General features: G+C 40.0%; 1 pseudogene; it reads left to right on the top strand.

Moving 5' to 3' along the window:
- LOC116484706 (dehydrogenase/reductase SDR family member 2, mitochondrial-like) overlaps window positions 1-25,988 on the top strand; it is an 84,863-nt pseudogene that overhangs the window by 48,353 nt on the left and 10,522 nt on the right.

Raw genomic sequence — 25,988 nt, 5'->3', positions numbered from 1 at the left:
ACTAAACCAGGAAGAAATTGAATCCCTGAACAGGCCAATAATGAGCTCCAAAATTGGATCAGTAATAAATAGCCTACCAACCAAAAAAAGTCCAGGACCAGACATATTCACAGCTGAATTCTACCAGATGTACAAAGAAGAGCTGGGACCATTCCTATTGAAACTATTCCAAAAATTGAGAAGGAGTGACTTCTCCCCAACTCATTCTATGAGGCCAGTATCATCCTGATGTCAAAACCTGGCAGAGACAGACACAAAAAAAGAAAACTTCTGGCCAGTATCCTTGATGAACATTGAGGCAAAAATCCTCAACAAAATACTGGCAAACTGAATCCAGCAGCACATCTAAAAACTAATCCAACACAATCAAGTAGGCTTTATCCCTGGGATGTGAGGTTGGTTCAACATATGCAAATCAATAAATGGGATTCATTACATAAACAGAACTAAAGACAAAAACCACATGATTATCTCAATGGATGCAGAAAAGGCTTTTGATAAAATTCAATGTCCCTTCATGTTAAAAACTCTCAATAAACTAGGTACTGAAAGAACATACCTCAAAATGATAACAGCCATCTGTGACAAACCCACAGCCAACATCATATCGAATAGGCAAGAGCTGGAAGTATTGCCCTTGAAGACTGGCACAAGGATGCCCTCTCTCACCACCCCCATTCAACATAGTACTAGAAGTTCTGGCCAGACTAATCAGGCAAGAGAATGATATAAAAGCCATCCAAATAGGAAGAGAAAAGTCAAATGATCCCCGTTTGCAAATGCCATAATTCTATATTGAGAAAACCCTACAGTCTTGGCACAAAAGTTTATTTAGCTGATTAACAACTTCAGCAAAGTTTCAGGATAAAAATTAATGTACAAAAATCACTGGCATTCCTATATATCAGCAACAGTCAAGCCAAGAGCCAAATGAAGAATGCAATTCCATTCACAATGACCACACACATAAAATATACCTAGGAATACAGCTAACCAGGGGGGGCGAAAGATATCTACATAGAGAATTACAAAACACTGCTCAAAGAAATCATAGATGACATAAATGGGAAAACATTCCATGCTCATGGAAAAGAAGGATCCATCTTGTTAAAATGGCCATATTTCAATGTTATTTCTACTAAACTACAAATGACATTCTTCACAGAACTAGGAAAAAAACTATTTTAAAATTCATGTAGAATCAGAAAGGAGCCCAAAGAGCCAAGGCAATCCTAAGCAAAAAGAACAAAGCTGGAGGCATCATGCTGCCTAACTTCAAACTGTACTATGCGGCTACAATAACCAAAACAGTGTGGTACTGGTGCAAAAACAGACACATGGAACAATGGAACAAAATAGAGAGGCCAGAAATGAGGCCACACACCTGCAACCATTTGATCTTCGACAAAGTTGACAAAAATAAGCAATGGGGAAAGGACTCCCTATTCAAATAAATGGTGCCAGGATAACTGGCTAGCCATCTGCAGAAGATTGAAACTGGACACCTTCCTTACACCATATACAAAAATCAACTCAGGACGGATTAAAGACTTAAACGTAACACCCAAAACTATAAAAATCTTGGAAGATAACCAAGGCAATACCATTCTGGACATAGGAAGGAGCAAAGATTTCACAAAAAAAGACACCAAGAGCAATTACAACAAATGCAAAAATTGACAAATGGGATCTAATTAAACTTAAGAGCCTCTGCACAGCAAAAGAAACTATCAACAGAGTAAACATAACCTATAGAATGGGAAAAATTTTTTTGCAAACTATGCATTTGATGAAGGTCTAATATCCAGCATCTATAAGGAACTTAAACAAATCTGCAAGAAAAAACAAAAACAAAAACAAAACAAACAACCCCATTAAAAAGTGGGCAAGGACACAAAACCAAACACCGCATGTTCTCACTCATAGGTGGGAATTGAACAATGAGAACTGATGGACACAGGAAGGGGAACATCACACTCTGGGGACTGTTGTGGGGTGGGGGGAGGGGGGAGGGACAGCAGTAGGAGATATACCTAATGCTAAATGGCGAGTTAATGGGTGCAGCAAAACAACATGGCACATGGATACATATGTAAGAAACCTGCACATTGTGCACATGTACCCTAAAACCTAAAGTATAATAATAATAAAAAAAAAGAAAGGAGGAAATAAAACTGTCATGATCTGCAGATTGTATGATTGTCTTCACAGAAAAACCAGAAGAATTTATGAATACATTATTAGAATTGATGAGATTTTAGCAAAGTTAATAAAAAATTAATACACAAAGTTCAACTGTATTTCCACAATCAATTTGAAAATATAACTGAAATAAAATAAGAAAAAAAGTACAAAATACTTAGGTGTCGACCTAACCAAATATGTGCAAAACTCTTCATGGATAAAGTTGCAACACTTTACTGAAAGGCATTAAAGAAAACGCAGATAAATTAAAGCTAAATCATATCCTTGGTTAGGAAGATTCACTATTGTAAAGATGTCAATTCTCCACAAACAGTTTAATACAGTTTCAATAAAATCCTAAGAAGATCATTTGTGAAACTTGAAAAAAAAAAATAAATAAAAAGTGGGCAAGGGACACGAACAGACGCTTTTCAAAAGAAGACACACATGTGGCCAACAAGCATATGAGAGAAAGCTCAATATCACTGATCATTAGAGAAATGCAAATCAAAACCACAATGAGATACCATCTCACAACAGTTATAATGGCTATCATTAAAAAGTCAAAAAATAATAGATGCTGGCAATGTTGTGAAGAAAAGGGAACACTCATATTCTATTGGTGGGAGTGTAAATTAGTTCAAGCATTGTGGAAAGCAGTGTGGTGATTTCTCAAAGACCTAAAAACAGAACTACCATTTGATCCAGCAATCTCATTACTGAGTATATACCCAAAGGAACATAAATTGTTCTACCATAAGGACACATGTATGTGTATGTTTATTGCAGCACTATTCACAATAGCAAAGACATGGAATCAACTTAAATGCCCATTAATGGCAGGCTGGATAAAAAAAATATGGTACATATACACCATGGAATACTATGCAGACATAAAAAGAATGATATCACGTCCTTTGCAGGAACATGGATGGAACTGAAGGCCATTATCCTTAGCAAATGAATTCAGGAACAGAAGACCAAAAAGTGTATATCCTATCTTGTAAGTGAGAGCTAGATGACGAGAACATATGGACACATTGAGGGGAATAACACACGCTGGGGCCTACTTGAGGGTGGAGAGTAGGAGAAGAAAGAGGATCTAAAAAATAACTACTGGGTACTGGGGTTAGTACCTGGGTGAGAAAGTAATCTGTACAACAATTCCCTGTGACATGAGTTTACCCATATAACAAACCTTCTCATGTACTTGTGAACCTAAAATAAAAGTAAAAAAAAAAAAATGAGAAAATTAAAAAGGAAAAAGAAAGAAAATTAAAAAGAAAAAAGAAAGAAAAGAAAAAAGAAAATGAAAAAAGATATGTCCTGCAGACAAAATGAAAATTCTAGAGAAGCCAGAATACTCAAACTAGAAGGATATTTGTACTTATACCAGAAAAGAATTGCTAGAAAATACAGTCTTTTATCCCTCCAGAGGGATGTAAGGTCCTTTATTTAAGGTGGCCTTATAACAAAATCAAATCCCAAATAAAGTCAAATCTACTATCAAAAGGAGGGAGGCTCAGCCTGAGAGAAGTCTCACTAGAGCAGAAAAGGTGAGCCATAGAAGTGGAGAGCTCAAAGGGTTAACACATCAGTTCTGCACACTGGCGTATGGCACACCGGTTCCAAGAATCACTGATTCCTTCCAATAGTGATTTTTCTTCAGATCCCAGTTGTGACACCATTTATGCCAACCTAAATAATGAACACAGAGAGAGCAGTCTAAAGAAAACATTTCCTATGATAATGATATCCCATTGAAATCTATACCTCTGTATGATATTTATACCTCTGTAACCCTACCCTATGTCAACAAAAGTGAACTGAGGGTGAGACACCTACTACACTAGTCTTGCTTCTGGACATCTGGACCAGGACAGTGGCTGAAACCCACATCTCTTCAAAGGTCAGAAAGGGTTATTGATTATTGGAGAGAGGAGGAATACCGGCTGGTGCATTCACTGTCAATTCCAATTTTACCAGATGGGGTGAAGGCACAATCTACCTTATCAAGATCTTAGGAATTCTGATCTAAACGTTTCAAAATACAGTTACATTTTCTTACTTAGGGATCATCCCTGCCTCCATTATCTATAGTTGCAGCTCTGGTCCTGGGATCACTGCATCAGGTAGGAAAAATAAAGTCGAGGTGATACAGGGGAGAATTGTTTGCTCACACCAACATCCTTCCCCATGGTAAGGTTTCTATAGTCATGTCATTATGCTCCCTCTCCTCTTATTCAGATCCCCTAGGACAATAAAGGAATCTGTCTAGTGGAGACCCTCAGTAGACCCTCCCATGTATAATTTGAGCACACATTTGTGAAGATGTGTAAGCCAGCCTTTTATGCCTTTATTTTCCTCCATTTTAGATAACAAATTTTCAACTGACCATTTGAATTCTCTATCAAACCCTAACTCTAAGGATGAGACTATGTTGTTTGGTCTGAAGAAATGTGTCCTGGTTCATATTGGTACAATATCCTTTTCTCAGTCTTTTTATAGTATTTTTAACATTTCATCTACCACCGGTTATGCAAAACCCAATCCAGAGTAAGTGTCTTTTCCTGTCAGGACCCATTAATTGCTCCCAAGTCTACCCACACTGATCCAATGAAACTGACTTGCCAGCTGGGTTAAGGGCTTTTCCCCTCAGGAAATCTGTCCCAGAGCCATCTGCAGTCTGTCTCTCTCACTGGCACACAGAACAGATCTTGTTGGCATTTTCTGCAAGGGGAATATGTCTAGATTCAGCCCATCTCTGCATTGCTGAAGTACCACATCTACTCATTTCATGGACCCAGGTGGCCATCTCAAGCAAACACAACAGGATATACTCTTGCCAATTCTAATTGCCTTCTGACCCTAGAAAGGATCTCTTCTGATGAACATTATCATATTCTACTTTAATGTGTTCCTTAAATTCCTATAGTAATTTCCATGAGGTTGTGCCCCATACAGGCGTCTACTTAATAGGCCAGTGTTCCATTGACTATATAGCCAGGTCATGGGCTACTGTCATGAGTCAGTAAAAACCCAAACATAAAGGCTTTTATTATTACTCAATTCCCCCTTCACTGCCAGGAGAACAGCATGTGACTCAGTCCGTTGAGCTAATTTGTTATCTTTTTCAATCAGAGTCTTTCAATCTGCCAGTCTTAGTGTGGTGGCCTTCCAAACAGGAGGCTATTCATCCACCTTGGAACTGCCATTCAGGAACAAAGCAGCTCTTTGATGGTTAATACAGATCTATTAACAGGGCACCCTCCAGGTGGCGACAGGACCCAGTAGCTCCTCAGGTGTCAATCCTAGAGGGAAAGAGTCTACCTGCTTGTAGATACAATGAGTACCTCTGTGTCCCCCCAGTAACATGTTTCTCTCATTTCCACTTTATTATGGAACTCTTCTGGATGCTGTCTTCCTTATTAGATTGTTTCTCTGACATAACACAAGACAATATCAGTATTTCAGGTTTCAGGAGCATTTTATGTCCTTCACTCATAGGGGCTGTTACCATTAATGTCCAATAGTAAGGTAGTAGTATCTTACTATACCATTTAGGAATATTCTGATACAGAATCCCAGTGGTCTCCTATAAGTGGTACTCACAGGCTTTTGCAGTAATCTCCAGTCTACATATAATAGGCATGTGTTACAGATACTTCCAAGATCATATATGGTATGGAAGGACAAAATAAGCATTGAGAGAGGAACTACTTTTTGCAATTCAGCCGTGGCCTGCTTTTTTGTCCCTCATTCAAATACAGCATTCTTTGGGTAGTTTTATGGATAGCAGTGAGCAACATTTCTAGATGTGGAATACGCGTCCTCCAAAATCTAAATAGACCAATGAAACATTGGATTTCTTTGTTTATTTCAAGGGGTAGTAATGAGATCAGTTTATTTGTGCTTACCTATGGAATGTCATGGGTGGCACCTGCCCAGGTTATTCCTAAGAATTCCACCATTTTGAGAGGCCTTGACCCTTGCTAGACTTATCAGCCAGCCTCTGCTGGTCATGTGTGTCACTGCTGCATTTAGGTCATTCCTCACCTGGCTTTCAGTTTCAGATATTATCAGGATATAATCAATATAGTGTATTATTACACTCAGAACCTGCTTTAATCCAAATCCCTTTTAACCAAATTATTGTAGTAGCTGGTGAATTTAAATAATCCTATAACAACGTAATCTTTCCATGTCAGGGCAAACTGCAACTGTTTTTTTTCTAAGATTGACATAGAACAAAAAAAGCATTTGCAAAATCAGTCACTGAGTACCAGACTCTTCAGCCTGCTGTACTTTTTGTGTCATTGAAGCAATATCAAGCCTACTAGTGCTATGGGTGGCACCAGTTTATTCAAGCCTCAATATTCCACTATTAGTCCAGATGAGCCATCTGCTTTTTTCACAAGCCATACAGAGCTTTGTATAAAAAATTCATGCATACCAACACTTCAGCTTCTAACATGTCATTGATTTCTTTTTGTGCACCAGATGTCCTATAATATTTCAAACTAAAACCTATGAGGTCTTGAGCAGCTCTAGTTGTTCCCAATTAGCATGTCCCATCAAGACTGGCAGACTTGACTCAGGGCAGACTTAGATGCTTTCTGTTTTACAACAGTAGGTAGGGAAAGTGTTCCATAGTCAGACTAATACCCATACCAATAACACATTTAGATACAGGAGACATGAAGTCCCTCCAAACATTCCAATTCTTTTTTTTTTTCTACTGGACAATTTCAACAACAGAAATGTAAAACATTCTAACTTATATTCGATCTTTCACCTTAATCCCATGAGCCACTGCATGTCTGTGCCCTCCCAATCTAATTGTAGCTCCCATTAAGACTTCATTAACAGATTTTGAAATCACTATGTATTGGTGTCCTTAGTCAAGGAGTCCTAGAAAAGTCTTCTCTACTCCTGGTCATTTCACCCTACATGTGTATAAGGCCTTGAGTCTCCAGGTGGGATACAAAACAGAAGACCTAGTTCTCTAGTCTATCTTCATTGTGATTAATCTGGCAGACCGTTGTGACAGGTAATTCAGATTTCTCATTGTCATCTTTGTCCTTTATTGTTGTTTTTTAATTCCTCAAAACAGGGGTAAATAGAGCAGAGTTACTTAAGGTCCTTTAATATTGAGGGGTCAGGAGGGTTTCCCACTGGCCCACCTAACTTCCACAGTGTTGCATTAAGACCTTTATTTTAACCCCATCAATGTCAGCTTTATTCATTCCATTTCTTCATTATTTAAATATTTCCACTCTGCTGGGACATGTCCCTTGACTCTTCCATTGGTCTTTCCTCACTTTCTTGTGAATCACCCTAATTTTCTCAGCATTTGTAAAGCCCATAAGGGTAAGCTAAGATAACACATCTGATGAGGTTTCTCTTACCACTGTTTGATTTTATAGCAGTAAGATTATATGCAGTCCCAGGCAAAAGGGTCCCCCTTAAATCTTGGTATTTACCAAGACGTGGGTAAGGGCTATATTTTGTGGGTAAATAACCTGATCATTATAATGTTAATCCAACTTGGCTTGCATATGAAGTGTATCAGTTCCTTTATTTGGAAAATTCCATTTGGCTTTTTTTTAAGTAAAACAATCCCCCTTCTTAATGTAAACACATTTTACAGTAGCCTTTATCCAGTCCTCCAGGCTACCTGTACCTGCTATGTGTCTGGATGATACACATCTACAATGTTCAAAAGAGAGCTGTGGATTTTACAGCAACCCAAACATGTTCTTCTAATCTGCAGTGTTCAAAGCCAAGGATGCTGCCGCTATGTTAGTCATTTTCACAATCATTTCAGTAAAGGCTTTACAAAAAAAAATGATGGTAATGATCCACAAAATGAGACAAGTCTTTCACACTATCCCCTAGTTTCTGTAGTTTCTTGGTTTTACCCTCCCTCCACCTGGACAACCTTCCCGGTGACCAGAGGTTGTAGGCATGATGTCTGTTGTCCCAGCATAATTTGTCCCTTATTTCTTATTATTTTGCATTTTCTTGCATATCAAGTAAGCCAACTCCATGGGAGCTGGGTCTACCACTTCTAAATTTTATTGATTACTTTTGCCGCTCATAACTGATCACAGTGCAGCTATAGTTCCATACCATGGATGACCAGATAGCCACCCAGAATTAAAGGTTCACTGATCCCTGCCCTTATTTCCTTTCTCTATCCAAATCACATAGTTCAGTGAGTCAGGGTTGATCTAATGAATCCTGGTCCAGAGGCCAACTGCAAAAGTTACTTAACTATGAAGTTGGGAGAATAGATCATAAGACCCCCTCACTTCTGACACCAGTTGCAAGTGTGAAGATCCCTAGAGCACCCTCAGTTGTAGTCATTCACTAGAAAGACTAACAGAACTCACTTGAATCTATTATACCCACAGTTACAATTTATTACAGGCAAATAATATGCATAAAAATCAGCCATGGGAAGAGACACATAGGGCAGAATCCAGGAAAGTTACCAAATATGAGAAGCTTCTTCTCCCCATGAAGTAAGGATAGCATTGCTTTCCTGGCACAGGTGCATAACAATACACACAGAATACCGGCAATGAGAGATGCTCATCCAATCCTTGGTGTCCACAGTCTTTACTGGGACTCATGTAGGCATGCTTGACTTCCCAGTGACTGGCTGATGTCAGTTTGCAGTCCCCAAGGAGGTCAACCACTGTGTGAGGTAAAGCCCCCACCCTAAATCACATTGTTGGTGGGGCTCAAAGCCCCCACCATAAATCACGTTGTTACTGTCTGGCTCACCTAAGACCCCAAGGCAAGCAAAGCCACTCCCAGGTGGGACATTCTAAGGGCTTAGAGACCACCTCCCAGAAGCAAAGCGGGGGGGAAAAAAGAGGTCAGATATCTTTTGGGCAAGGTTAAATTTTTTACTACATAGCAATCCTCAGGTGTTATTTAAAAACAAGTAGGAAAACTACAGAACACAATTTAATAGTATTTTCCTCCTTTTTCACATAAGCTTATGGCCAAGTAAAGGATCCTAACTCTAGCTCTGGATACAGTATTTGGCTCATTCTGCGAACCTGACTTTGATAAGAAGACGAAGAACTTTGTGAATTGAAGTAAATCACATGAGAATCACTGACCTGACCTAGAAAAGTTTGGATTTCTGTGAAAGAGTATTCTACCACTCCTAAATGAATATGCATTTGGCTGCAGTTTTCCACTTTTCACATAGGAGAGTGAGCTTTCTCTTGTTTGAACAACCATCAAGAACTGGGATATTATCTCATTTCAGGTGAAAATGGTATTCATGTGTGCTTATCACAAATTCAATATTCAGGATTCAGTATTTGCACAGAGGAAAAGCAAGCATAAGTTTTAGATGAAAGACATAAATTTTATTATTTATTTTTAACTTCAAAAATATTATTTTCTATGCACATATGGACCTATAAAAGAGATCAAGAAATTAATACATGTGTATAATACATTTATAACTGCCAGACCTTTATTTGAGTCTGGTCATGTTACTCAGTGAGAAACTTTTTTCTAAGTCTTAATAAGATGTCTTACACTATATTTTTATTTATATGGCTTTGGCTTGTGATTAATTGCTTTGCTATTCAATACTGGCAAAATTTTTATATAGTAAATAACATTAATTAAAATAAATTTGTAAAGCTTATTTAAATAAATCTATCAAGACGATCTTTCAAAAAAATTCCTTTTAGTTTAAGCCAGTTATTTAAGGGAAATGTATTATGTTTGTCTTAAGAATTTTTTAAATTTATGAAAAGGAAAGAAAGATTAATTTCAAGAAAGGTTTCCAATCTTGGAGCTACCTGATTATATTCAAGACAGATTGGCTTAAAAAATTTGTTAGCTTTAAATAGCAGAAATAACTACTCTTGCATGTATCATATGCCATGTCCCATACCTCATCAGCATGTCTTATACTATAAATAAAACTTTGAAGTCTACTTGGATAAGATTTTTTGAAAATCAGGTAGGAATTTATTAAAAGGAAAAACTGAGATCTTCTTACCTACCTTACTGACTTGCAGTAGAAGGGTTATTCTTTGTGGGGTGGAGGGTAGGGGGACCACACAAAAAGAGCAGGCTGACAAATTGGCTACCGTAAATAGATCCATAGGAAAATATCACTCCTTATAAAAAATTGCACGACAAATAATAGTAGGTTATTATATCCATAGCTTACTGTCATAGTAATGACCCATAGCTTTAGATGTAATTATGTTTATGCAGGGATTCCTGGAGACCTGAAAATTAACTCAAGCACTCCTTCAAAGTAGAAAGATTGAGAATGGACTAGGACCTACTGCCACTATGTCAGTGTGACTTGGGTTTCTGTGACTTCTCGTTTGCTCACGTTCTGATCCCCGAGGACTGTGAAGAGCAAAGGTCTACTGACCACTGACCCCAGGCCACTCAAAAGGCAGTATCCGTTATGACATCGTTTTGCACAAGCAGAGCCCTAGTGCCCAGCTGGGCATCAGCTCCACTGCAGGATTGAAACATGGCTGCTAGTCTCCCTGTATTCTTATGAGTGCCTTCAGTCAAAAAGTGCAGAATTGCTCTTACATGAGGTAAATATACCATGTGCTGATTAAAAAAAATCTCTGAGACATATTAGCATGAAAAACAACTTATCAAATGGAATATAGTGTGTAAATACATTTATGCAAACACATTAAGCTATATAGTTACTATTATGCATCACTTAACCACCAGGAAAATTTTGAGAAACCTGTTAGGGAATTTATTTGTGCAAACATCAGAGTGTATTTACACAAACCTAGATACATAGCCTACTACACACCTAGACTATATGGTATAGCCTATTGGTCCTAGGCTACAAACCTGTATAGCATGTTACTGTACTGAATACTGTAGGCAACTGTAACACAAATCACTAGGTGATGGGAATTTTTCAGCTCTATTGTATATGTGGTCTGTCATTGACAGAAATGTTGTTACATGTGGGATGACTGTAAATGAGTTTCTGTGATTATGTATTCCAAGACATAGAGGTGAAGTTAAAGGTTATGATATTGTAATATTAATTATAATAAGAAACATTTATTTTGGTCATCTTCCCTGGTCAGAACTGGACAGAGCTCGAGAAACCGTTGTAATTTCCCAAGTAATAAAGGTGCTAGGAGCATATTTTGTTCTAATGAGGTGACTCTTGCTGGGTTCCTTAATGAAGCCTGGTCACCAGGAAGATCAAGGCATGGTTAGAAGCTTGGAACCCTCCCTCATCCCCCATCAACAGGCAGGGGAGAGGAACTAGAGACTGAGTTTATAATTGATCATGCTTATGTGACAAAGCCTCCAAAAAAATCTCTAAAAGACAGGATTCAGAGAGTATCCATGTTGGTGAACACATCCTATGTGCTAGGAGGGGGTTGCATTCCAACTCCATGCGGACAGAAATTCTGTATTCAGGACCCCTCCAGAGCTCTTTCTATATATCTCTTCATCTGGCTGTTTATCTGTGTCCTTTATAATATCCTTAATAATAAACTGGTAAACGTCTTCCCCTGAGTTCTGTGAGCCATCATAGCAAATCATCAAAATTGAGGAGGGAGTTGTGAGAACCCTCCATTTGTAGCCAAGGCTGATAGAAGTGTGGGTAACCTGGGGATTCACTACTTGAAACTGGCATCTGAAGTGGGAGCAGTCTTGTGGGACTGAGCCCTTAACCTGTGATGTCTGCAGCAACTCCAGGTAGTTGGTGTCACAGTTGAATTATAGGATGCCCAGTTGGTGTCCAGAGAGTAGCAGAATTGGTTGGTATCAGGAAAACTCCCACACATTTGGTCACAGAAGTGCTGAAAGTGTTGCATGTCATAGAGAAATGCTTTCCTTTCCTCTTTACGGTAAACTGGGGAGAGAACAGAAGGAAAAAAAATTCCCTCTTTAAAAGCCATGGAAAGGAAAGGAATTTTAAGAAAAATAAAACTCTTAAATATAGCAAATGGGATGACAGCTGCTGTATGCAAAACGACAAAATTAACAAAGTAATATACCCATTATGTGTACAGCAATTTGCAGTTATCAAAAAATTTTCATATATAATGCATGTGTGTGTATATATATGTATAGATTATGCAGATTATATAAATGTGTATGTGTATATAAATTCTCTTCCTGAAGATAGAATCAACTGGTTCTTCCTGGGGCAAGAACACTGAGTTATAGCTTCAAGACCTGAGTCATATTACTATTTGCTCTGAATTTAAAAGTTAAAAAGTCAAACAAATTTGCAAGACTAGGTTCTAATGAGTTACTTTGTCAAGGATGCAAACCACTTTTCATTTCAAAAGCGTATGTGGACTTAAAGCTGTGAAAACCAGATAAAGGTAGGCATCCTTTGGAAAGAAACTGCCTGGTATAGAAGGATTAATTGTTTCCACACATCTAAGCCTGACTCCAAAACTGGCAATGGAAGACTGTATCTTGCTAACAAATCTTAGACATGTAGTACTTGAGAAAGAACAGGTAAGGCCAGGCGCGGTGGCTCACGCCTGTAATCCCAGCACTTTGGGAGGCCGAGGCAGGTGGATCACGAGGTCAAGAGATCCAGACCATTCTGGCCAACATAGTGAAACCCTGTCTCTACTAAAAGTACAAAACTTAGCTGGGCTTGGTGGCACTCACCTGTAGTCCCAGTTACTCGGGAGGCTGAGGCAGGAGAATTGCTTGAACCCAGGAGGCGGAGGTTGCATTGAGCCAAGATTGCGCCACTGTGCTCCTGCCTGGTGACAGAGCGAATCTCCATCTCAAAAAAAAAAAAAAAAAAAAAAAGAACAGGTATATCCCATACCAAAGTGTTTGGAATGGAGACCAGGAAAATGATAGGAACGAAAATGTGTTCAGAGCAACCCAGGCTGAGACTGGGGAGGCACACCTGAAGACAGGACGGGGCAAGAGGTTTCATAGTTAACTTGGTTTCCCACCCATAGCTGCATTTAGACACTCTACTAACTTCAATAGTCATGTTGGGCCAGGATGCAAAATTATTTGCCTTTTAGTTCACAATATTTTATCCATTTCATAACACATATGGCTTAGAAGTTGAGTATGGGGCTTGAAGACAAATCTCAGTGCTAATGAATAATAATTATTAATAGGCTGGGCAGGTTATTTAACTTCTCTCTGATTGCTTCCTTATGTTTCAAGGGAGGATAGCACCACCCACCTCAGTGGGTTTGCATAAAGATAAAAACACCAAATGTGCCTCAGTTTGGTACATAGAACATACTACAAAACACGGACCCATTAGTAATAAAAACAGCTGCTCTAGAACTCTCCTTAGGAGGAAAGAGCCTGATTTTAACAGAGAACAAACATAAGCTGTGTTGCACAACCCCTTTCTCCAGCTGAATCTTCTGTTTGTCTCCCTGGGTCCCAACACACAATCCTCATGACCCCATAGGAGTCTCAAGGCATCTACAGAAGACAGATGTTAAGACAGAGGTGTGATTATTTTTTAAGAGACTAAGAAACTCCAAATAATGAATGGCTGTCTATCATGTGCAATGACTCTGGAGAAATACAGAATACAAACTCTGCCCTTAAGATATTGTCAGCCTGGTGGCAGTGGGAAGAGGGGCAGGGGAAACACTGAAACTTGGTTTGGAGAGACAGCCATGTAAAACCAAGTAGATGTATTCATAAGGCTTCCCTGAAGAAGGGATGCCTTTGCTGAGTCTGAGGGAAGAGTAGAACAATCCAGGGAATGAGAAGATGCAAGTATGAAATGCAAGAACATTGTTATGTTTATAGTAGAAGGAGCTTGTTAAGGCAAAGGGAAAAGCATCAGGAACAAATCAACAAAATCCCAGTGTGGGAAGGCAAGAAGTGTATATTTTATCATCAAAGCCAATGGAAAGCCATGGTTGAATCTCCACAATGAGACGAACTTGATCAGCTTTTCACTTTGGAAAGGTTCCTCCAGCTTGGTTTCGAAGTAAGAGCAAAACAGAAGCTACAGCTACACTCCAGGCAAGACAGATGACCACTCCAACAAAATGCAGTGACTGAGGAATCAGGAGAAGATCAACTAAAAGGTAGTAGATATCATATTAGCAGGGCTTGGTGACAATTGGGTATGGAAGAAGTGAGAAGGATCTTGGCTGACAGCGGTTTCTGGCTTAGACAACTGAATGGATAGTGGGCCCATATGTTAACATAGAAAATGCAAGGAAAGGGCCGGGCGCGGTGGCTCACGCCTGTAATCCCAGCACTTTGGGAGGCCGAGGTGGGTGGATCACCTGAGGTCAGGAGCCTGGCCAACATGGTGAAACTCTGTCTCTTCTAAAAATACAAAAATTAGCTGATCGTGGTGGCATGAGCCTGAAATCCCAGCTACTCGGGAAGTTGAGGCGGGAGAATTGCTTGAACCCAGGAGGCAGAGGTTGCAGCGAGCTGAGATCATGCCACTGCACTCCAGCCTGGGCGACAGACTCCATGTCAGAAAAAAAAAAACAAAAAACAAAAAAACAAAAAAACACCAAAAGAAATTCCATGGTCAGATACTCAGTCTCTACCAGGGATCAGGTGTACTTGCTACTTTTCAAATGTTTTATTGTTTCGTGCTGCATTTAGCATTGCCTTGCACTAGAACCCTAGGGTTCTGTGCTAAGACTCCCTATTGGAGCTTACCAAGGATTACTCATTAGAGCTTTATTGGCACAAATATCTGGGACTCTATGAGATCCATTAGGTCCTGTGGCCCAAGTGGCAGGGCTGGTTATACAACATCTTAACCTGCCACAGAGCCTTCTCTTACCCTGGGCCCCACTCAAAACTGATAGCCTTCATAATCACCCAATAAATAGGTTGCAGCAGAATTTCCAAGAATAGTTTGCAATGTCCCCCAAACCTGAAGAGCACTACCAAATTTTCATTGTCTTTCAACTCTGAATGAAAGTCTCAGTATGCCTCAAACCACTGGAATCCTAAAAACCACTCATGTGATGGGTTTCTGGATCTCTGCAGGATTTACCTGTCACCCTCTGAGGCACATATGTATTACTTAGACATTCAGAGTTCCTTTGACTTCTGCTCATCATGTCCAATTAACAGTATGTCATCAATATAATGCACTAACATGAAATTCACATTTTAAGTACTCAGGTGCCCACGCTGGAAAACTGGGCCTCGTTTTTATCTCCTTTTGCTCCGAGGGTGACCAATTTCTCACAAACGGCTGATAATTTTGACTAATAAATATTTCCCAAATCTAACTTATTTTCTGCATCTATACTACTTCTGACTAATTCAGGGCCTGGCTGGATACCTTCCACTGGCCCCTCCAGGCGCATGCTCCACTCTGTTCCATGCTCTTGGAGGCTGAGCTGTGTGGATGACATCTCACTTCCAGAAGCGTTTTCCTAATAGAGAACCTGATAGATCAGAGGAAAGGAGGGAAATGCGGTTGTGGTATTTATTCACATGGTTTCCTTCTGCAGGGGTGTCTCTGGCTTACTATGACACTTAACCAAAGGTCACAGCCCCTGACAGGCAGCCCTCTGTCTTTGTCCTTGTTGGGGTAACTCACTTCCTCCTCTTGCCCCTTCAGGCCTGGATGGTATTAAAACCTCCCTGTGCCTGGCTCCAGTGCTGCACTATCTCTTGTGGTTACGCCATATTTTGCCTCTTAAATAGCCCCTTCATGAAACTCTCTTCAATTTACCCAATTTAAATATGCCATCTATTTCCTGACAGTATCTGATGGGCACAAGACCTTAGTATCTCTTGCTGCAAGAATCTCCTGGCTGCCACATCAAATAAGTGCACGTGCATATACACACATGCTAAAGTTGTCTCTATACAGCAAAAATCTGACCATATCAATATCTGACTCCTTTGCATTTCTTATTAAATTTCAGTAACTCCCATTTGCACTCTACATAAAGTCTAAGCTTTTTGTTTTGGCATGCAATAACCACCACTATCCAGCCCTTGACCAATTCTATAGCTTCATCTCCAGCCAGTCCCCACCTCATATTTGCTGTTCCAAGGATAACAAACTCTTGGTAGTTTCTCTCACTCTGTGCTGGTTTTCTCCCCCTTGCCCTTACATGTGCTAACTTCCTTGCTTGGTATGCCTTTCTATATTTCCAAACTCCTTACTCCATTCTCCTTCAAGAATAAGCTCTGAAAAATTAAAAAAAAAAAAAAGTCATGTATACTGTGGTCCCATTCATGCAAAATTGAACACATAGCTATTATATGACAATGGGTATTTGGAGAGGTGACTTAAAGAATGGCAAAATAGTAATAATAGTTAACAGTGAAATATCAAATTTTTACTTATGTTGGATAATTTTTGAGAAGGTAAGATAATGACTCCCATACAAATATAAAATGAACAAGTGCCAACATTTAAAAAATAATTAATTAATTAGGGGAACCACAAAGCCATTACAACTGATTCAAAGGTAAATTCAAAGAACCACACATATATAGGACATAGGGAAGAGTAAAATAAGTTTGTTTAATAGATGCAAAGCTGATTTCTTCCAGTGTAGAAGGAAAATTGAATCTCCTCCAGATGAAATTTATATGCATCTATGGATAGATGCAAATATTTATTAGTTATCAAAAACTGTGAGTTGTAAATAGCTCAAAGACAATGTAACATACAGAGACCCCACAGAATCAGGTCACCTAGAAGAGTAGCTAGATAACGCCTAGTTTTTCACTGAAGATACCCAGAGTCCATTTCAAAGTCAGGTCTGTTTTAGAGTCTTTTGCAACTTTTCTCTCAACTTTCTTATACATTTTTACAAATATTTTACAAATATTTTAAAGACAATTTATAATGAACATATATCCTTTTTTAATTAAAAAAGCATATGCCTCCTAAAAAACAAACAAATGCGGGGGCGGAGCCAAGATGGCCGAATAGGAACAGCTCCGGTCTCCAGCTCCCAGCCCCAGTGACACAGAAGATGGGTGATTTCTGCATTTCTGCTTGAGCCACCACTGCTGACACCCAGCCAAACAGGGTCTGGAGTGGACCTCTAGTAAACTCCAACAGACCTGCAGCTGAGGGTCCTGTCTGGTAGAAGGAAAACTAACAAACAGAAAGGACATCCACACCAAAAACCCATCTGTACATCACCATCGTCAAAGACAAAAAGTAGATAAAACCACAAAGATGGGGAAAAAACAGAGCAGAAAAACTGGAAACTCTAAAAAACAGAGCACCTCTCCTCCTCCAAAGGAACGCAGTTCCTCATCAGCAATGGAACAAAGCTGGATGGAGGATGACTTTGATGAGTTGAGAGAAGAAGGCTTCAGACGATCAAACTACTCTGAGCTACGAGAGGAAATTCAAAACAATAGCAAAGAAGTTAAAAACTTTGAAAAAATATTAGAAGAATGGATAACTAGAATAACCAATGGAGAGAAGGGCTTAAAGGAGCTGATGGAGCTGAAAGCCAAGTTTCGAGAACTACCCGAAGATTGCAGAAGCCTCAGTAGCAGATGCGATCAACTGGAAGAAAGGGTATCACTGATGGAAGATGAAATGAATGAAATGAAGAGAGAAGGGAAGTTTAGAGAAAAAAGAATAAAAAGAAATGAACAAAGCCTCCAAGAAATTTGGGACTATGTGAAAAGACCAAACCTACGTCTGATTGGTGTACCTGAAAATGATGGGGAGAATGGAACCAAGTTGGAAAACACTCTGCAAGATATTATCCAGGAGAACTTCCCCAATCTAGCAAGGCAGGCCAGCATTCAGATTCAGGAAATACAGAGAACGCCACAAAGATACTCCTTGAGAAGGGCAACTCTGAGACACATAATTGTCAGATTCACCAAAGTTGAAATGAAGGAAAAAATGTTAAGGGCAGCCAGAGAGAAAGGTCGGGTTACCCACAAAGGGAAGCCCATCAGACTAGCAACTGATCTCTCAGCAGAAACTCTACAGGCCAGAAGAGAGTGGGGGCTGATATTCAACATTCTTAAAGAAAAGAATTTTCAACCCAGAATTTCCTATCCCGCCAAGCTAAGCTTCATAAGTGAAGGAGAAATAAAATACTTTACAGACAAGCAAATGCTGAGTGATTTTGTCACCACCAGGCCTGCCCTAAAAGAGCTCCTGAAGGAAGCACTAAACGTGGAAAGGAACAACCGGTACCAGCCACTGCAAAAACATGCCAAATTGTAAAGACCATCGAGGCTAGGAAGAAACTATAGCAACTAACGAGCAAAATAACCAACTAACATCATAATGACAGGATCAGATCCACACATAACAATATTAATGTTAAATGTAAATGGGCTAAATGCTCCAATCAAAAGACACAGACTGGCAAACTGGATAAGGAGTCAGGACCCATCAGTGTGCTGTATTCAGGAAACCCATCTCACGTGCAGAGACACACATAGACTCAAAATAAAGGGATGGAGGAAGATCTATCAAGCAAATGGAAAACAAAAAATGGCAGGGGTTGCAATCCTAGTCTCTGATAAAATAGATTTTAAACCAACAAAGATCATAAGAGACAAAGAAGGCCATTACATAATGGTAAAGGGATCAATTCAACAAGAAGAGCTAACTATCCTAAATATATATGCACCCAACACAGGAGCACCCAGATTCATAAAGCAAGTCCTCAGTGACCTACAAAGGGACTTAAACTCCCACACAATAATAATGGGAGATTTTAACACCCCACTGTCAGCATTAGACAGATCAACGAGACAGAAAGTTAACAAGGATATCCAGGAATTGAACTCAGCTCTACATAAAGTGGACGTAATAGACATCTACAGAACTCTCCACCCCAAGTCAACAGAATATACATTTTTTTCAGCACCACACCACACCTATTCCAAAATTGACCACATAGTTGGAAGTAAAGCTCTCCTCAGCAAATGTAAAAGAACAGAAATTATAACAAACTGTCTCTCAGACCACAGTGCAATCAAACTAGAACTCAGGATTAAGAAACTCACTCAAAACCGCTCAACTACATGGAAACTGAACAACCTGCTCCTGAATGACTATTGGGTACATAATGAAATGAAGGCAGAAATAAAGATGTTCTTCGAAACCAACGAGAACAAAGACACAACATACCAGAATCTCTGGGACACATTCAAAGCAGTGTGTAGAGGGAAATTTATAGCACTAAATGCCCACAAGAGAAAGCAGGAAAGATCCAAAATTGACACCCTAACATCACAATTAAAAGAACTACAAAAGCAAGAGCAAACACATTCAAAAGCTAGCAGAAGGCTAGAAATAACTAAAATCAGAGCAGAACTGAAGGAAATCGAGACACAAAAAACCCTTCAAAAAATTAATGAATCCAGGAGCTGGTTTTTTGAAAAGATCAACAAAATTGGTGGACCACTAGCAAGACTAATAAAGAAGAAAAGAGAGAAGAATCAAATAGATACAATAAAAAACGAAAAAGGGGATATCACCACCGATCCCACAGAAATACAATCTACCATCAGAGAATACTACAAACACCTCTATGCAAATAAACTAGAAAATCTAGAAGAAATGGATAAATTCCTCGACAAATACACCCTCCCAAGACTAAATCAGGAAGAAGTTGAATCTCTGAATAGACCAATAACAGGTTCTGAAATTGTGGCAATAATCAATAGCTTACCAACCAAAAAGAGTCCAGGACCTGATGGATTCACAGCTGAATTCTACCAGAGGTACAAGGAGGAACTGGCACCATTCCTTCTGAAACTATTCCAATCGATAGAAAAAGAGGGAATCCTCCCTAACACATTTTATGAAGCCAGCATCGTCCTGATACCAAAACCTGGCAGAGACATAACCAAAAAAGAGAATTTCAGACCAATATCCTTGATGAACATTGATGCAAAAATCCTCAATAAAATATTGGCAAACCGAATCCAGCAGCACATGAAAAAGCTTATCCACCATGATCAAGTGGGCTTCATCCCTGGGATGCAAGGCTGGTTCAACATACGCAAATCAATAAATGTAATCCAGCATATAAACAGAACCAAAGACAAAAACCACATGATTATCTCAATAGATGCAGAAAAGGCCTTTGACAAAATTCAACATCTCTTCATGCTAAAAACTCTCAATAAATTAGGTATTGATGGGACGTATCTCAAAATAATAAGAGCTATCTACGACAAACCCACAGCCAATATCATACTGAATGGGCAAAAACTGGAAGCATTCCCTCTGAAAACTGGCACAAGACAGGGATGCCCTCTCTCACCGCTGCTATTCAACATAGTGCTGGAAGTTCTGGCCAGAGCAATCAGGCAGGAGAAGGAAATAAAGGATATTCAATTAGGAAAAGAGGAATTAAAATTGTCCCTGTTTGCAGATGACACGATTGTATATCTAGAAAACCCCATTGTCTCAGCCCAAAATCTCCTTAAGCTGATTAGCAACTTCAGCAAAGTCTCAGGATACAAAATTAATGTACAAAAATCACAAGCATTCTTGTACACCAATCACAGACAAACAGAGAGCCAAATCATGAGTGAACTCCCATTCACAATTGCTTCAAAGAGAACAAAATACCTAGGAATCCAACTTACAAGGGATGTGAAGGACCTCTTCAAGGAGAACTACAAACCACTGCTCAATGAAATAAAAGAGGATACAAACAAATGGAAGAACATTCCATGCTCATGGGTTGGAAGAATCAATATCGTGAAAATGGCCATACTGCCCAAGGTCATTTATAGATTCAATGCCATCCCCATCAAGCTACCAATGACTTTCTTCACAGAATTGGAAAAAACTACTTTAAAGTTCATATGGAACCAAAAAAGAGCCCGCATCGCCAAGTCAATCCTAAGCCAAAAGAACAAAGCTGGAGGCATCACGCTACCTGACTTTAAACTATACTACAAGGCTACAGTAACCAAAACAGCATGGTACTGGTACCACAACAGAGACATAGATCAATGGAACAGAACAGAGCCCTCAGAAATGATGCCGCATAGCTACAACTATCTGATCTTTGACAAACCTGACAAAAACAAGAAATGGGGAAAGGATTCCCTATTTAATAAATGGTGCTGGGAAAACTGGCTAGCCATATGTAGAAAGCTGCAACTGGATCCCTTCCTTACACCTTTTACAAAAATTAATTCAAGATGGATTAAAGACTTATATGTTAGACCTAAAACCATTAAAATCCTACAAGAAAACCTAGGCAATACCATTCAGGACATAGGCGTGGGCAAGGACTTCATGTCTAAAACACCAAAAGCAATGGCAACAAAAGCCAAAATCGACAAATGGGATCTCATTAAACTAAAGAGCTTCTGCACAGCAAAAGAAACTATTATCAGAGTGAACAGGCAACCTACAGAATGGGAGAAAATTTTTGCAACCTACTCATCTGACAAAGGGCTAATATCCAGAATCTACAATGAACTCAAACAAATTTACAAGAAAAAAATCAAACAACCCCATCAAAAAGTGGGCAAAGGACATGAACAGACACTTCTCAAAAGAAGACATTTATGCAGCCAAAAAACACATGAAGAAATGCTCATCATCACTGGCCATCAGAGAAATGCAAATCAAAACCACAGTGAGATACCATCTCACACCAGTTAGAATGGCCATCATTAAAAAATCAGGAAACAACAGGTGCTGGAGAGGATGTGGAGAAATAGGAACACTTTTACACTGTTGGTGGGACTGTAAACTAGTTCAACCATTGTGGAAGTCAGTGTGGCGATTCCTCAGGGATCTAGAACTAGAAATACCATTTGACCCAGCCATCCCATTACTGGGTATATACCCAAAGGACTATAAATCATGCTGCTATAAAGACACATGCACACCTATGTTTATTGCGGCACTATTCACAATAGCAAAGAGTTGGAACCAACCCAAATGTCCAACAACGATAGACTGGATTAAGAAAATGTGGCACATATACACCATGGAATACTATGCAGCCATAAAAAATGATGAGTTCGTGTCCTTTGTAGGGACATGGATGAAACTGGAAAACATCATTCTCAGTAAACTATCGCAAGGACAAAAAACCAAACACCGCATGTTCTCACTCATAGGTGGGAATTGAACAATGAGAACTCATGGACACAGGGGAACATCACACTCCGGGGACTGTTGTGGAGTGGGGGGAGGGGGGAGGGACAGCATTAGGAGATACATCTAATGCTAAATGACGAGTTAATGGGTGCAGGAAATCAACATGGCACATGGATACATATGTAACAAACCTGCACATTGTGCACATGTACCCTAAAACCCTGAAGTATAATAAAAAAACAAACAAACAAACAAATGCAATATTAGAAGCTCCTTTTTCTCAATTGACTTAGGTGTCACCTTTTCCAGATTATTTATCTAACCACTGCCACCCCAAGGTTAAGTTAGGCGCCATTCCTTCTCCTGTGCTCCCATAAAATTGTGTGACTCATATGTTCCTCCTACCACAGTGTATTATAATCATATTTTTTTCTGCAGGCCCAGCTCAGGCTGTGAGTGCTTTGAGTACCAAAATCATGAGGCATCTTTGTATTCTGGCCGCCCAGCCCATAGCAGGTTCCCAATAGATGCTCACTGAATGAATGAAGAGACTAGTGCATGCATAGATTCTGTATCTTTTGCCAAAATTATATATATATGACTGGGGCAGAGAAGGAGAGAGAGAGAGAGAGAGAAGAAGAGAGAGAGAGGGAGAGAGAGAGAGAGAGAGATGCTTAGCTTTTAAAAGTAAACTGTTTGGAGTGACATTAACAAAATGTTGAATAGGAAGAGAAGAAACCCAACACTGTTTTGAATCCTTGGCTACAAGGGAGGTAGGAAAACATAATGAATGAGTAGGGATTGTAGGAGCCAAATTTCAGAGAAAAAAAGAATTGTGAATTTGTCTTTAAAGTTTGCTTCAAAAGCACTTATCTGCTATGATATTTACCTAAGATTTACTAAGGTTGAAGTACTTAAATAAGGGAATTGGGTTTATGTAAATAAGTTCATAGCTACAGATCTGTGAAGATTTGAACAGAGACTCAGTATTCTAAATATCAGGAAAACACAAGTTCACAGTGTACACAATGCCTGATACCACCCAAAGCCTGAATACTTAAAAATCAAGAATGGGTACTTTACAATAAATGCTTTAAGACCAGAGCTGAACTGACATCACTGACTGCACAGGGGAAGGGTCTGACATGCAGTAACTAAGGAATTTGACCTGTAGGTCCAGTGAGGCCCTTAAGAAACCATTATATCACTGCAGCCAAATCTGCATTCATTCATTCATTCATTCATTCATTCAACAAATACCTATGAAGCAGTTGCTAAGTGCTGGGCACCCTGCTAGAAGTGACAAATGTAACATGGTCACTTAGAGTTAGAAAGATGAATGTGAGGAGTAAGCACAGGAGGGCATCAGGTCACATGGAGGAGACAATGAATAAGCTTTGGGGTGTCAGGAAGACTCCCCTCATGTGCTGAAAATGAAGATAAGTCTAGAAGAAGAGGCTGAGGGATGAAAAGCAGACAGAGCAGAGAGCACTGGGAGCAGGGAGTCAACTGTGTCTCGAAGCTTGAGGCTAGAGACTCACGGAGGACCAAATGATAAAACACATCACTCTTAAGCAGCTGTGGAACTTTGGGCACTTGATAATTTACAAAGCCCTCTCACATCTTAATTTATTTGGGTGTCTCGCAAGAAACCTGTGAAGTAGATGTTCATTATCCTAGGGGTTCTCAATGAATAAATATTTATTGGCTATGTTGACCTAAGATAATGAAGCTGAGGCAAAATTAATACAAGTAGAGAGTTTATTTGGGCCAAGCCTGAGGATTGCAACCCAGGAGCACAGATTCAAGTTGCCCTGAATATACGCTCCAATTAGCAGAAGTTACAAGTGGATTTTTAAAGGCAAAAAATGGGGAAGGAAATGGACTGTTACAAAACTGTCAGAAATTCTCATTGGCTTACACAAAGAACATTGATTAGTGATTGGCTACACATTTATAAACTACAGAGTGTGTGTTATAGTGTCTGGTGTGGCATTATTAGGTTAATTTCCAGCTACTTGTGGCAATAGCAAGCAGTGTCAAGAGATGAATACTTAGCTCAAAGAGGGGAGTAGGGTGTGGGATTGTGGCCTCATTTTAATGTCTCTCTGGGCCTAATAATTAAAAGGATTTGTATTCCTCAGATAAAAATTATTTCTTTTCTCAAACCTATGTGTGCATATGCCAGAATTTGATACCAGATGACAGAAGCCACTCAAGCTAATTTAAAGAGATTTCATATATGAAATTCTGTGTTCATAAAATCACTGGAAAGGCTAAATGAGCAGGCTCGAGGTTGATCTTCCAGGAGCTATTCCCAGATCCACCCAGTTCTAGCCCAAAACTGCTTCCTGCTTACAAGAACTGCTTACTGGAACTGTGACTGCCTTTCTAGAGGCTTCCCTCCTTGGACTGAGTTCAACAAGAGGGAGATCAAACAGAAACCACCATGTTTACTTAGGCCCCTGACCCTGGGTTGGGGGGCCTCATGTTCCCTGTGGCTCCACTCAGCACGAGAAGCACCAGCAGTGGAGCCAACTATAGGCTCAAACTAGCCATCAGAGCTGCCATGATCACAGGATCTACAAACAGGTGAGAGCAACTCTTTGGGAATTTGGGAACTGTGGGTGTCTCTAGGTTTTGTTGACCTCATTTTCTTAGGCTCATCCCCTCAAAGCAAAGCCTACTAGGTTTAACTGCTAGCAGTTTTTTGGGAAGGTGATCTTAACGAGAAATATTGAGGAAAAGGAAAGGAAACTAGAAAAGGAGACAAAGCCAGTGCAGGATGTGTAATCGAGTCGGCCCACTATAGGCCACTCGGTGATAGGTTTCAAAGGTCTTCTAGGAAGCAGGAAATGCATCTCAGAGGCATCTATCAGTGGAAGAGGAGAGAATTCCTCCATCAGTCAAGAGTTGCCCTATGTGGGTTAATGCCTCACACTTTCAAGCTGCATGCCTGTGAGCACTCAGTGGTTTCACATGCCTGAGGCAGGGAGCTCTCTGGTTGCAGCTACAAAGCAAACCAAAGCCTTGAGGAACTGAGAACGAGTTTTCATAGTAGGAATTCTAGTGGGAGGGGAGGCCAAGAAGATCTGATGTGGATATAGGAGGTTCAATGCATCTGTGGACTGACCTATTTCCTCTTTATCTCTTCTGGTCCTCTGACCATCCATAGTACGGCATGAGGTTAGCTGCTCTGAGTTAGTGGAGAGAATTCATTTGGTGCCTCAGGGCTAGAAATGCAGCAAGAAAAGTCTCAGTCCTAGTCTAAATTGTCACCTTCTCCTCATCTCTGCCCCCAGGTTCGGCTTCGCCATTGCCCAGCGTCTGGCCCACAATGGGGCCCACGTGGTCGTCAGCAGCCAGAAGCAGCAGAATATGGACTGGGCTGTGGCCACGCTCTAGGGGGAGGGGCTGAGCATGTGCCAGACACCCTGTGCCACACGGGGAAGGCTGAGGACTGGGAATGGCTGGTGGTCATGGTGAGGGGCATAGAAGGAGATGCGGACAGGCTCGGGGATTCTGATACTATGACCCACACTAGGGCAGAGGGATAAAGGCACCATCACAGGAATCAGGTCAACTATGTGTCACTTGAGCCTTGTCCACGAGGCCCAGTCTCCAGTTAACAGACTTGGGCACAGAAAGGACCAGCTCAGGGAGGGCGTCTTTTCTCCACCCAGGTTTGTACTCTCCCTCAGGGAGAGAGGGAGTGCATGTGGCCTGGAACTCAGGGAGA

Source organism: Hylobates moloch, unplaced genomic scaffold (assembly GCF_009828535.3).
Source record: "Hylobates moloch isolate HMO894 unplaced genomic scaffold, HMol_V3 SCAFFOLD_16, whole genome shotgun sequence".
Lineage (NCBI taxonomy): Eukaryota > Metazoa > Chordata > Mammalia > Primates > Hylobatidae > Hylobates > Hylobates moloch.
The sequence above is the reverse complement of the archived record's forward strand: the minus strand, read 5'-3'. Positions and strand labels throughout refer to the sequence as shown.